This window comes from Mobula hypostoma, chromosome X2, assembly GCF_963921235.1.
Source record: "Mobula hypostoma chromosome X2, sMobHyp1.1, whole genome shotgun sequence".
Lineage (NCBI taxonomy): Eukaryota > Metazoa > Chordata > Chondrichthyes > Myliobatiformes > Myliobatidae > Mobula > Mobula hypostoma.
Window position 1 is genome coordinate 26,549,296 of NC_086129.1, and position 15,483 is coordinate 26,564,778.

Below are 15,483 nucleotides of genomic sequence, written 5' to 3' on the forward strand. Positions count from 1 at the left end.
TAAATAACTTTCATCTAATGTTTCTCCATGATGTACCACAAGGAATATGGCATGGGGTTGCAAAAGGAGTGTTGCATACTCAGCCACTGGCTCCGATACACAAAGCACATCAGGAATGCAAAAGGATGACTACTCAGGCCAGGAAGTGTATGGCCAAAGTTCCAGGGTGACTTGGAAGTGATCAGTATTTTGTCTTGCTCTGGGAAGAAAATTAATTCTCCATCTGCTGAAAAGCAACGCTATGTGCTTGAATTTTGAAGCTCAGAGATTCTCCTGTTGAGTTTACAGACAAAGTCACCACAAGCCAAGCTTCTGAATTGGATTCCATAGGTTATTTTAGTGCGGTGAACAACCTGTCTGAGAATTTACATGTCATGGTGAGGGAGGTCCTGGAACTATATCTCCCGGGCTGCCTCTGGGCCTCTTGGTTTAAAAGGTCATAGTGTCATAGAGCACTACAGCACAGAAACAGATCCTTTGGCCCATCTAGTCTGTGCTGGAAATTCTGTTGGAGTATCCCAGCAGGTGAGGGGTCTGTTTTCCAGCAGTTCTCTGTGATGTCTGAGATGAGACTTGGTGTTGATGATGCACAAGGAATCATGGAACAGGAAGCCACTGGCTTTTCTCCCCTGGGTGGTTGCCTTCCATTTTCCACCATTGTCCTTGTTGTTATCTGTGAACCAAGAGGGTTGAAGTAATTCCATCATAGGTCTTGTAACCATCTCTCGAGAATATTGGAACTGCCCTCAGAATCTTGGCCTGCTGTTGACCCTCAGATTCCTTTTAAATTAGTACCAGAGCGTAAAGGAACGCCAGAACAAAAGCGTAAGTACCAGGGAAGTAGCTCCACACTTTGAAGTGCTGTTAATTCATTACATTTCCATGGATTGTTTTTACTCCACTTGTTTCACTATTTAGTGCTTGCCTCATGGTGGTGTGTGTTGCATCCCAAACTGTACCATACTCTACTTGAGGACTGAGTGCAAATGGTGGACTTCCTGATGAGTCCTCAGTACTCCTCTCCCATGGGGAAAGACTTCTCAATAATGATTTTCAACTAGGTGGTGATAAATGTCACACCCAGGGTCCTACCACGGCCCTTCTAGTCTCTTGGTCCCATCCATTAACTTTTGCCTTAATTTCTTCCTGGACTTAGTCATGATTATTGGTGATCAACATGGTCAGATATAAATCTAGAGCCCTTCTCCCCTCTCCTGTTCTTGCCCTCTCACTCATTATCTCTCTGCTCCAGAAGCTGGTGATGTTCCACCTCATTTTCCCAGTCCCATTCTCATTCTAGACTAGGAATGTCTTTTGGTAAGCCCATGATCAATCACTCCTATCTTCTGCTGTTTTTCACCAGAATCCACAATGTTACTGCAGCTACTTCTTTTAAATAAGATCAATGGAGAATTTCTGGGATAAATTGTTTTAGGTTATTGGTACAATCCTGATAATTTATCCCAGAATTATTGATGCACATCAAAAGTCCTCTACAAATATGGTCTCATATGTCACTTTCCAGCTACAGGTGAACATGAATATGTATTTAGAAGTATCACCCACTTTCCTAATTGATAAATTCCTGACTGCTTTTCAGCAGGTTCCGGTTGGTGAGATCAGTAATTACAACATTAGCCTGCAGAAAAATGTTCAACAGTTTTAGTAGATACTTTGAACCATACTGTGAATGTTGTGCAAAAGAATCAAAATCATTCTCAGGGCAGCGATTACTGGAATTTTCATTCCCTGTATCAAGATGGAATCTCGCACTAACGTAAGAGACACAAAAGACTGCAGATTCTGGAACCTGGAGCAAGCAACAATCTGTTGGAGAAACTCAGCAGGCCACCAGCAGCTGTGGGGTGAAAGGAACATTTCTGTTAACATTTTGAGTTGAAATCTTGCATCGGTACGTTGTACTTTAAGACCTTCCTTACTACCTCAGTGAGTCTTTCATTGCATGGTGTACTGCAGCTTCAACAGGGACGGTAAAGCCCTGAAGAATGAATCAAACACTGTGGGTGGTATTGGCCTTGGGAGCAACCAGTAACTTCTTTCCCTAAAGGGCATCGGTTAAACAGTTAATCTTTTGCAACTAAGTGCATCCAGTCACTCTTGTCAAAGTTATAAATGATTCACTTACTTTAGCTTCCTAACTTTTATGGAGTGATTTGGACATCAAGGGTAATTTTAACTTCCTTCACTAGATGGGTAATCTCCAAATGAGGATGATTTGGCAAGATGTAACAATCATTTATGGGCAGCAGATTAGCTGATAATCTTGCTTAACCTTACTGGACTACCAATTTGTTAAAACAAATGCAATATTTCTACTTAAATGCCATTTTGTATTATTAAAATAACAACTGATGCTGAGATAACTAGCAGTGAACAATCAAGTGCAGAAAACAACAGAGATATTTGGGAAAGTGCATTAAACCACGAATGTGACTTTCAACAACCACGTTGCCTTCATGTTGCAGACTTAAGAATCGGCTCATAACTAAGCCCCAAAAGACTTCCAACAGGTTTTTGTGCACCATGCTAACCATTTCAAGAGAGATCAATGTTATGGCCTTGAGCAGCAATTAATCATACCAGGATCATAGCTCAGATGTAAAACAATCAGAATCACGCTCAGATTTATTATCACCAGCATGTGTCATGAAATTTGTTAACTTATAAGGAGTAGTTATGCAGAATTAGCAGGGTAACTGAAAACATGATATTTTTTGGGAAATGCGGGTGGTTATAGAACAAGAATAAATTCCTATGGATTTAATACCTGGGTTTCCTTGTCTTAAGAGATACTGTAACTAAGGTCTTACATGCAATCTCATACTAACTAGATTATCTGTGTACTGACCATTGCCCAACGCCGGCCCCCTAGGCCTGAGTCGACGTAGTAGTAGATCATTGATTTCAATGCTATCTTTTCAAGGTCAAGAAGTGAGAAAATCAGTCAAGTTACCAACACTTGAGTGCTATGCTGCTAAAGTTGTCTGCGCGTACACACTTGGTGATTTGTCAGAAAGGATGTGTTGCAGGTCTCCTCGAACAAAAAAGCGCAAGATCCTTACTGAGTCCGGGAATCTCCAGCCCTCGACCACCTGAAAATGAAAAAGAGCATTTGGGATTTCACTGAGGATCCTGAGTTCATATGCCATGAGAAAAGAGAAGGACTAAAAAAGCAGCAGAAGTAGCACACCATCTCACAAAGTGCCCATCTGTCCATCCAACAAGAGCCTCTTGGCCCCATCTGTGGTGGAGACTGTGGCTCCCACTTTGGCTTCATCAACCACCTCAGAACCCACAGAATAGAAGTGAATCATCCTCAGTTCAGAGGGTCTGCCTGAGAAGAAGATTTGTTGGGGAAGAGGGCTGAAGTGGTTGTATTCAGGGATTCATCATTGACTCTGAATGAGTGCGCCACAGCTGTCACTAACTTAATTAAAATCTGTGTGGATGAGTGTATGCCTATGAGAACTTGCTGTACATACCCAAATCAAAAGCCAGGGATGAACCAGAAGTTTTGTAGTATGCTGAGGACTAAATCCGCGGCATTCAAGTCTAGCAACCCAGGTCAGTACAAGAAAACCAGCTACGACTTGCAGACGGCTATTTCCAGAGCTAAGGAACAATTCCGAACTAGGTTGGAGGTGACATCGGTGCACGTCAACTCTGACAGGCCATTACTTCCTACAAAGCGAAACCCAACATCATGAATGACAGTGATGCTTCACTCCCAGACCAGCTTAATGCCTTTTATGCTCGCTTTGATAGGGAGAATAAAACTATAGCTATGAGGATCCCTGCAACAACTGGTGACCCTGTGATCTCTGTCTCAGAGGCTGATGTCAGGCTGTCTTTCAAGGGGGTGAAACCTTGCAAGATGGTAGGCCCCGATGGAGTACCTGGTAAGGCTCTGAAAACCTGTGACAACCAACTGGTGGGGGTGTTCAAAAGGCATTTTCAATCTCTCATTGCCACAGTCAGAAGTTCCCACCTGCTTAAAAAGGGCAACAATTATACCAGTGCCTAAGAAGAGCAGGGTGAGTAGCCTTAATGACTATCATCCAGTAGCACTCACATCGATGGTGATGAATGCTTTGAGAGGTTGATCATGGCTAAAATCAACTCCTGCCTAAGCAAGGACCTAGACCCATTGCAACTTGCCTATCACTACAATAGGTCTACGGCAGACGTGATCTCATTGGACTTGGAAAACCTGGAGAGTAGAAATACCTACGTCAGAATGCTGTTTATTGACTGCAGCTCAGAGTTTCACACAGTAATTCCCTCAGCTCTGATTGAAAAGCTCCAGAACCTGGTCCTCTGTAGCTCCCTCTGCAATTGGATCCTTGACCTCCTAACTGGAAGAGCACAATACCGAAATACCGAAATACCATCTCCATCTCACTGACAATCAACACTGGGGCACCTCAGGAGTGTGTGCTTAGCCCACTGCTCTACTCTCTCAATACCCATGATTGTGTGGCTAGGTATAGCTCAAATACCGTCTATAAACTTGCTGATGATACAACCATTGTTGGTAGAATCTCAGGTGGTGATGCGAGGGCGTACAGGAGTTAGATATGCCAACTAGTGGAATGGTGTCGCAGCAACAACCTGGCACTCAATATCAGTAAGATGAAAGAGCTGATTGTGGACTTCAGGATTGTGGACAAAGGAACACGTACCAATCCTCATAGAGGGATCAGAAGTGGGAAGAGTGAGCAGTTTCAAGTTCCTGGGTGTTAATATCTCAGAGTATCTAACCTGGTCCCAACATATCAATGCAGCTATAAAGAAGGCAAGGCAGCGTCTATATTTCATTAGGAGTTTGAGGAGATTTAGTATGTCACCAAAAACATTCTCAATTTTCTACAGGTGTACTGTGGAGAGCATTCTAACTGATTGCATCACCGTCTGGTATGGTGGTGGAGGGGGTGCTACTGTACAGGATTGAAATAAGCTGCAGAGAGTTGTAAAATTACTCAGCTCCATCATGGACACTAGCCTCCGTAGTATCCAGGACATCTGATTTCTAAATGGACATCGAACCCATGAACACTACCTCACTACTTTTTTATTTCCATTTTTTTGCACTACTGATTTAATTTAACTATTTAATATATATATTTATACTGTAGTTCACAGATTTTTCTTTCTTATTATGTTTTGAATTGTACTGCTGCTGCAAAGTTAACAAATTTCATGACATATGCCAATGATATTAAACCTGATTCTGATTCTGTATTTAAAAATGCAAACATGAGGAATTCTGTAGATGCTGGAAATTCAAGCAACACACATCAAAGTTGCTGGTGAACGCAGCAGGCCAGGCAGCAACTTTGATGTGTGTTGTCTGATTCTGTATTTACTGCATGGTCTCTCTTATCTTGTAATGAGCTCAATCTCCAGTCCTCCACTAGAGGGAGCTACTGGATAAGAGCTGTGCAACATCAACAAAATAACAATTGAAACAGTTTTCAAACACAAGTGTTGATTTGAAAGGATTGACGTTATTACTTACATCCTTCACATACATGAGGAGTAAGAATCTTTATATTACATCTCCATCTAAATGTGTAATTTATAGTAATTTGTAATAAATAGTACGTATAACAAGACAATCAATATAGCATAGAAATACAATTGTATCAGCGTGAATTAATCAGTCTGATGGCCTGGTGGAAGAAGCTGTCCCGGAGCCTGTTTGTCCTGGCTTTTTTGCTGTGGTACCGTTCCCCGGATGGTAGCAGCTGGAGCAGTTTGTGGTTTGTGGCCCCCTCTACCCAGCATCTTGTTGGCAAAATTGAGGATCTGAGGGCAAGATTGCTTTACGTGTGTGTGTGTGTGTGTGTGTGTGTGCTCTTATTAAAAAAAAGTATTTTGGATATATATGATGGGTTTTGTCAGTGGCAAGAACTGGGAGGAGAAGAAATGCTCTGGATGATGTGCTTTCCTTGAAGAGAGTGGGGCTCTGGTCTGCTTCAAGAAAACTTTCAATGTTTTGCCAAACTAATTAATCTAGTAATTAAGCACCTAACTAAATTAATCACTTCTGCCTATAGAATGTCTGTATCCCTCCATTCTCTGCACATTCATTTGCCTATCTATGTGGCTCTCAAACACCTCTATTGTTTTTGCCACCAGCAGCATCCCTGGCAGTGCATTGCAGGCACCCACCACTCTCAGTGTGAAAATCTTACCCTGCATACCTCTTACCCCCCTCATGTCCTCTAGTATTAGACTTTTCGACCCTTGGCAAAAAATATTGTCTGTTTACCCTATTATGCCCCTCATAATCTTTTAAACTGCTATCAGATCTCTCCTCAGCCTCCACCACTCCAGAGAAATCAACTCAATTTTCCCTGCCTCTCCTTATAGCGCATGCCCTCTAAACCAGGTAATGTCCTGGCAAACCCCTCCTGCACCTTCTCTAAAGCTTCCACATCCTTCCTATATTGGGGCAACCAGAACTGATGCAGTTTAACCACACACTTCCTGACTCTTAAACTCGTTGCCTTGACTAATAAAGACAAGCATGCCACATGCCTTCATTACAACCCTATCAACTTGTCCAGCTACTTGCAGGGAGCAATGGACTCGGACGTGAAAATCCCTCTGTACATTAGCATCGTTAAAGGTCTTGCCATTAACAGTGTACAGTTTTCATTTGAGCTCTGCTCTTGGGGTATTTTAAACAAATGCAACTAAGTATTAGGATTTTGCGGACATATACAATAAAGACATAAAATAGTCAGCCTGAAGACATAAATAATTGATTCATCAAGGCCTAATCCTAAAATCCCCACCATCGCAGAAGCCAGTCTGAAGCCATTTTACTTCATTCCAGGGAAATAAAGAAGCTGTTGATTGTCATGGAGACAGCAAAAGCTATGGGAATGGACAACATTCTGACTGTGAATTGACCATGCCTCTGGGCAAGCTATCCCATTACAGTAACAACACTGCATCTACCCAATAAAGTGGGAGATTGATCCTATTCCCAAAAAACATGACAAGTCTAATCTGGCTAAGCACCATTCAAACAGTCCACCCTCAATCATCAGCAAAGTGATGGAAACTGTCAAGCAGCACTTACTCGTCAATAATTTAGTTGCCAACACCCGGTTTGCGTTTCACTGAGATAAACTAGTTCCTCACTTCACCATAAATTCAAGAGGTAAAGTGATTGTGCACAATGTTTTTCAGGATGCCCGTGTTGCAGTGAGTGCCAGCTTTCATTTTCTCTGAGGCCTGATGCATTTCTGTATTAAAATTATCATCTGTAATCTTGTCGTGCCATTCTGATTCTCTTGAGACCCAGCCAGCGAAAGGCATGCTTGCAAATGAATGCACAGCGAAAAGTACCAGCAGACTGCGTTCTTCCTTGGCATGGCTTTCAGATCGAGGCAACAGAGGAAATCGATCAAATGTTCTTGGTGATGTAGCAGTGAAAGTGAGCAGCTCAAGCATGACCCAAATCCATGGGTCAGTTGAAGTTAAATCAGTTTTTTCCCTCATGTTGTGAATTGCAGCTTGCTAGAATACTGAAGCTTCCCCATGACTTCAAACCAAGTCATAGTTACCACTGTGCTTAAGGAACACGTGCAGGTAGGCAGGAAGGAAGGTGGCAGAGGTCATTGTGCTTGTGCACCATTTCACTTGACCAGAAGAGGGTTAGATTTAGCTGGTGCGATTGGATACATGAGGGATCTTTCCAATGGGAAATAGGGTCAGAAAGGAGAACATGGTCCTAAAGCTGGAAAGCGTCATCTGGAGGTTGGGTGAGGTGAGTCACAGACTTTAGCTGGGCCCTGCCAAGCAATGGACCAGACTTCCCTCTACTGATTGTTGCAAGGGCCTACACAACCTCCATTTCATGGCCCGCTCCTCTGCTAGAGGTAGGGACCCGGGCTCACTGTCGCCATCATTGTGAGATGGCTCTTGTCTGAGAACCCCCTGCAGATTAGATGCTGCTTCCCTGGATCACCATTCTCCCTGCCTCAAATCCCAACCTATGATCGGCAAGTTTGGGGTCAAGGCCTAATGCTCAGGCCTGTGACCTGCAAGTGCTGGGGCCAATACCCAGAGGTCGTCAAAGTCCAGATTTAGAAAGCCTGAAGTTTGAAGACCACAGTTTGTTTGTCTGGAGGTAAAGGCCCGAAGGTTGAGTCTACGAGTCCGGGCCAATGACTGGAAGTTGAAAGCCCAATATCTGCACGTCTAAGAGTCTGGGGCCAAGGACTGAAGGCCCGGAGATGGCCCGTGCTAGGCTGGGAAGCCTATCTGTATGTTGAGGGATCGGGAAAGGCTTGTTTTGCTGTTATCTTTTTTGTTCTATTGTTTTCATTGTTGCTTGGTTGTTCTGTTGAATATTGTAGCTATAGCATTTTGGCGCCAGAATGTGTAACGCCACTTGCGGGCTGCCCCCAGCACATCCCTTGTGTTGGTTGTTAACACGAGCAATACATTTCACTGTATGTTTCAGTGTACATGTGATCATGAATCTGAAAAGCAGCACAAACCTCTTTAATGCTTCACCATGGCTGAACCACCTTAGAGAGAATCAATTACTTCTATGTATGTTTGAAGTTGGCACTCCATGACCAACTGACCGCGGAGACATCTACACTGATAATCCGTGGAAAACCAAGCAGAATTCACAGTGTTACTGGGAGCAGTTGATTCTGGGTACACAATTTCCTGGACTGAATATAGATGAATGTACAAATCAAGGCAGAGTGTGTGGGGCTTTAACCAACCTGTATACACAATGTTGAATGGCCACCGTTGCCTGTTATGATAAAGTGTGCAGCTTTATGACATGAACTATAGACTGAGTTGCGACAACTAATAACTGGCAGTTCCACAGATAGAGACCTCTTTCAGCTTACTTAGATATCCGGCCAAACATGGAAATCCAATCTGACCTGGAGGTCAAACACTGGTGCCGTGAGCCTCCTGCACCAGTGTGGACTCATCAATGGGTCTGGCAGTGAGGAAGTAACAAATTCAAAGCATTTTAACTACAGCTAGCTCGGATACAGATGGTTGCTTATTGACTGACTCTTTGCAGGCAAGTGTTTTGAGTTATTTTACTTCAATTTAGTCTGTTTCTATTTTGCAATTATTTCACTTATATTTTCAAAATTATCCAAATCTATTTGAAGTGTTTTCAAATGTCCATATGACTAAAAGATCACACGGTGTAGGAGCAGAACTTGGCCATTCGGGCCATCGAGTGCGCTCCGCCATTTAATCAGGGCGGATTCTTCTTCAACCTCACACTCCTGTCTTCTCCCAGTAGCCCTTCATCTGCTTACCAATAAATTACGTGAAATATTGTGTTCTGCCCAGCCATCTGTGGCAAAGAATTACACAGATTCACCACCTTCTGACTGAAGAAATTTCTTCTCATCTTACTGTTGAAGGGATTATTTTGAGGCTGTACCCTTGGATCCTTACTTAGGATTCAATGACATAGAAAGAAAACTCAACTAATTAACTGCAGAGAGTTCTAGGGAAGCAATTTTCTGGCAGTTGCCTGAGACCACATGAAATCCGGTCCCTCCTGGGACTCCTCTGAGTTGGGAGTAAATCCACTGCTCCAGCCTGAGACAGAGCAGCGTCCATTCTGGGACCACAGGTGATGAGCCCGGACTGTGGGCTGAGTTCAGGATGCCTGAGGTCAGTGAAAGGAGAAAACAGAAATAAACTGTTGTCACTGAAGGATTAACACACCGCTGGCCTGTCTGTAAATTAAGTTTGGCCGCGCTAGGTGCTGTTGTAACCTATAAATTTGGTTTTCATCCACCAGAGGGAGCCTCTGTTACACCAGATGCCACAGCAGCAGCAGAAAGGAAATTCCATGAGGAAAGTGCAAAGTGGATATCACTACAGAATGCTGATAACTAAACATAGTGATCGTGAAGCCTTTAACTGCACATCAGCATCCTTTCTGTGCGTTGGCAGGTCAAGTTGAAGCTAGCCTGTAGTCGGGTGATCGAATCTTGGAGGGAAGTTCATGAGAACATGGGAAGAAGACCAATGTAGATGGCTGAATGAGAACTGGCACAGACTCAGTGGACTAAAGGGCCTGTTTCTGTGCTGTATGGCTCCATGATATTTTAATACACAGTCACCTCACTTGTGACTGAGGCTCTTGACAGCTTGCAGCACATGTCAGTGGAACTCATTGTCCCCGGGTGGACTGAGCCAGTCTGAGAATCCAGAGACTTCAGTGGTGGCAGATGCTGGAATCTGGAGAAAGAAATAAGCTGCTGGAGGAACGTGGCGGGCAAAAGGATTGTCGGAATTTCTGAATCCTACTGCAAGGTCTTGACCTGAAACATTGACCATCCCATCATCTCCATGGATGCTGCCATTTTCAATGAATTATGGACCTGTATTCCCACATCCCTTTGTTCTACTACACTCTTCAGTGCCCTACCGTTCACTGTGTAAGACCTATCCTGGTTGGTCCTACCTCACACTTATCTGCATTAAATTCCATCTGCCATTTTTCAGCTGCTCCAGATCCCGCTATAAGCTTTGATAGTCTCCCTCACTGTCCACTATACCCCCAATCTTGGTATCATCCACAAATTTGCTGATCCAGTTAACCGCATTATCATCCAGATCAATGATATAGATAACAAACAATAATGGACCCAGCACCAATCCCTGTGGCAGTCCAATAGTCACAGACCTCCAGTCAGAGAGGCAACTATCTACTACCACTCTCTGGCTCCTCCCACGAAGCCAATGTCTAATCCAATTTACAACCTCAGCTTGAATGCTGAGTGATTTTTTTTAATTTTCTTGGCCAACCTCCCATGTGGGACTTTGTCAAAAGCCTTGCTAAAGTCCATGTAGACAACATCTACTACCTTGTCTTCATCAACTTTGCTGGTAACTTCCTTGGAAAACTCTATAAGATTGATTAGGCTTCATGAACCATGCACAAATCCATGTTGATGATCCCCAGTCCATCCATGTCTACCCAAATACTCATATATCCAGTCCCTTAGAATACCTTCCAATAATTTTCCCACTGATGTCAGGCTCACCGGCCTATAATTTTCTTGTTTATTTTTAGATCTTTTCTTAAACAGAGGGAACAACATTAGCTATCCTTTCATCCTCTGGTACCTCACCTGTCGCTAAGGATGATTTAAATATCTCTGCTAGGACCCCTGCATTTTCTGGACTTGCCTCCTGTAGTGTCCAAGGGAACATCTGGGGATTTGTATACCCTGATTTGCCTGAAGACAGCAAACACCCCTCCTCTGTAATCTGTGTAGGGTGCATGATCTCACTATAGATTTACCTCACTTCTATAGACTCTGTGTCCATCTCCTGAGTAAATACAGTTGCTAAAAATCCATTTAAGATCTCCCCCACCTCTGTTGGCTCCACACATACATTAACATTCCGATGTTCCAGAGAACCAATTTTGTTCCTTGTAATCCTTTTGTTCTTAAAATTATCTGTAGGATACCTTAGGATTCTCCTTCATCTTATCTGCTTGGGCAACCCCATGCCTTCTTTTAGCTCCCTGATTTCTTCCTTAAGTGTTCTCTTGCATTTCATATACTCCATAAGCCCCTCATTTGTTCCTATCTGTCTATACCTGCTGTGTACCTCCATTTCTTTTTAACCAGGGCTTCAATATCTCTTGGAAACCAATCTTCCCTAAATTTGTTATCTTTAGCTTTTATTCTGACAGATACACACAAGCTTTGTACTCTCAAGATTTTACTTTTGAAGGCCTTTCACTTACCAAGTACACCTTTGCCAGAAAACAGCCTGCCCCAATCCACTCTTGCCAGATCCTTTTTGATACCATCAAAATTGGCCTTTCTCCAATTTAGGATATCAATCCACAGACTAGAGGTCTGTGTTTCCATATTTACTTTGAAATGAATTGCAATTGGTAAATGCAAAGTGGTCCCCTACACAAACTTCTGTCACCTGCCCTGTCTCATTACCTAATAGGAGATCCAGTATCGCACACTCTCTTGTTGGGACTTCTATGTACTGATGAAGGAAATTTTTCTGAACACATTTGACAAACTCTATCCCATCTAGTCCTTTTACAGGTTGGAATTCCCAGTCAATATCTGAAAAATTAATATCTCCTACAATCATAACCTTATGTTTCTGTGATCTCTCTACAAGTCTGTGATCTCTCTACAATTCTGTTCCTCTAAGTCCCACTGACTATTGGGTGGTCTGCAATATAGCCCCATTAACATGGTCATACTGAGATCCACCCATCAAGTCTCACTAGGTAAGTTCTCCAGTCTGTCCCAACTGAGCACTGCTATTACATTTTCCCTGACTAGTAATGTCACCTCTTCCACTTTAATCTCTCCCACTCTGTCACATCTAAAACAGTGGAACCCCAGTTTATTGAGCTGCCAGTCCTGCCTCTCCTGCAACTAGGTATCACTAGTGCCTACAATATCATAATTCCACGTGTTGATCCATGCCCTGAGTTCATCTGCCTTTCCTACAATGCTTTTTGCATTGAATTGCACGCACCTCAGGACATTAGTCGCATCATGCTCAACCTTTTGATCTTTTGATTCCTGGCTTTGTCTGAGGTCTTAACAGCATCTTTCTCCACAACCTGTCTACTATCTGTTCAGGTGCTCTGAATCCCATACCCCTGCAACTCCAGTTTAAACATCCCCCCCACCCCGTGTAGCACTAGCAAACCTTCCTGCTCAGATATCAGTCCTCCTCCAATTCAGGTGCAAGCCATCTCTTCTGTTCAGGTCCCACCTTTCCTGGAAGAGAGCTCAATGATCTAAAAATCTAATGCCCTCTCTCTTACACCAACTCCTTAGCCATGTGTTAAACTGGATGATCTTCCTATTTCTAGCCTCAATACAAGTGGCACGGGTGGCAATTCTGAGATCACAACCTTGGAGGTCCTGCCCTTTAACTTAGCACCTAACTCCCTGAACTCACTTTGCAGAACCTCGTCCCTCTTCCGACCTATGTCAATGGTACCTGCATGGACCACGACATCTGGCTGCTCACCCTCCCACTTAAGAATGCTCAGGATTCGATTTGAGATGTGCTGGACCCTGACTCCTGGGAGGCAACGTATCATCCAGGAATCTCGTTCTTGTCCACAAAACCTTCTTTCTATTCCTCTAACTAATGCATCCCCTATCAGCACAGCTCGCCTCTTCTCCTCCCTTCCCTCCTGAGTCACAGAGCCAGATGTTGTGCCAGAGACCTGACCACTGTGACTTTCCTCTGCTAGATTATCCAAACCCCCAACAGTATCCAAAACGGTATACCTGTTGTTGAGGTGGAAGGTTACAGGAGCACTCCCAACGAGCTGTTTAACCCCTTTCCCCTTTCTGACTGTCACTCAGTCTCCTGTTCTGCACCATGGGTGTAACTTCCTCTCTATATTACCTATCTGTCACCACCTCTGCCTCCTGAATGATCCAGAATTTATCCAGTTCCAGCTCCAACTCCTTAATGTGGATTGTTAGAAGCTGCAGCTGGATACACTTCTGGCAGGTATGGTTGTCAGGGAAACTGAAGGTCTCCCTGCCTTCCAACATCCCGCAAAAGGAGAATTTAACTATCCTGCCTGGCATCCCTGCTGCTCTAACCCTGCAAATATAAAAAAAGAAAACAACAAATAAACTGGGAAAAAAAAGAATCTACTTAAAGCTTTTTCGCCTTCTCTCACTGAAGCCTTGAACAGCTAAAGCCTCAAAATCCTCACTCTAACATAATCTGTTCCAACAGTGGTCACTCCAACAAAGGCCACTTCGCTTGTCCTGCCTTATTTTAATTTGTTCTTGCCAGTCAATCCCGATCTCTGGTCAGCCGTTGCTCAAGACACCAAACTGCTGGGAAAAGAGTGGATGTGGAGAGGATGTTTCCTATGATGGGAGAGTCTAAGACCAGAGGACACAGTCTCAGAATAGAGGGACATCCTTTTAGAACGGAGATGAGGAGGTATTTCTTTAGCCAGAGAGTGGTAAATCTGTGGAATTCTTCGCCTCAAGTACTGTGGAGGCCAAGTCTTTATGTACATCTAAGGCAGAGGTTGATAGGTTCTTGATTGGTCAGGACATGAAGGGATACGGGGAGAAGGCAAGAAATTGGGGCTGAGAGGAAAATTGGATCAGTTGGCCAGCCATGATGGGCCAAATGGCCTAATTCTGCTCCAATATCTTATGGTCTTACGGAATCGATGCCTTATGTACTTAGTTGGCGAACCTGAGTGAACTACGTCTTCTCACGTTTCGGATCACTGATGGGCTGCTGTATCCTCCACTTGCTTTTGAACACCTCAGCCATTGGATTTGCAGAACAACTTGGGCCGCATGTGCTTTAGATATTTTCAGCTGTTGGGCCTTGCAAACAGCGCACGCACTGTTGAATACTGCTTCATACCTTCAACATGGCTTTCTCAGTTCAGAGTTTCAGGCCCAGGTAGTTTTGGTGTTGATTAATCACCCTATAGTAGTGCAACCATCTCACACAGGAACACTCCAGGCTCTTCTGGAAGGTACCCTAATCCCCACTCTTTGAACTGAGAGCAAGAAAGGCTTTAGTTTATTCACTCTATGTTGCTTTAAGCTTCAAGAAGCTGCTCTGTTCAAGCCAGGACTTATTTCTGGGAACAGCTGGGAATTATATTCATGCAATGTAACACTACAGGCCACCTTTTGCAATACTATGAACTTGCTTCTGATGGTGTTTTTTGCACAGCCTTTTTATATTCTCATCACTGTCTTTTATAATATATGTATGTATTTTATGTATATTCTGTGTGTTGTCTGTACCTATGTGCCTGTGTTGCTGTTGCAAGCAAATTTTTCATTGCATCTCTACCTTACTGCTCTTGTGCAGTTGACAATACATTTGACTTAATGACTTGACATGACTAGAGGGAGACACCAAGAACTTGCTGGGTTTTTACATTTGTGAACTATGGAATGGAAGCCTCAGCATCCACTCACAGATGATTGAAAAAGAGACTATAGGCATTGGCACGACCCAGGTCCAATGCTGCCACTCTCTGTGAGAAGTTTGTACGTTCTCCCCATGACCACATGAGTTTCCTCTGAGTGTTTCAGTTTCCTCCCACATTCCAAAAATGTATGGGTTAGTAGGTTAATTGGTCATATGGATGTAATTGGTTGCATGGGCTCATTGGGTCAGAAGGGCCTATGACGCACTGAACCTTCAAGCAAACAAATGAACAAATAGAAGTTGCACTTAAAGTACGAAGAAGGAGGTTGACAAGGGGAGAAAGAGTTTCTTCAGGAGTAAGGGGTGAATGGCTCTCTGTCAAAGCAAGACCACTCAAAAGAGGGACTTTTTTTTTCTGGGATGGGGTTGCTTGGGAAAAGAAGAGTGCAGGAAAGAGGTGGAGAACGTGTTGAGGATTTTCTTATATGCAGTTTTGGGAAGGAGTAAGTGGTG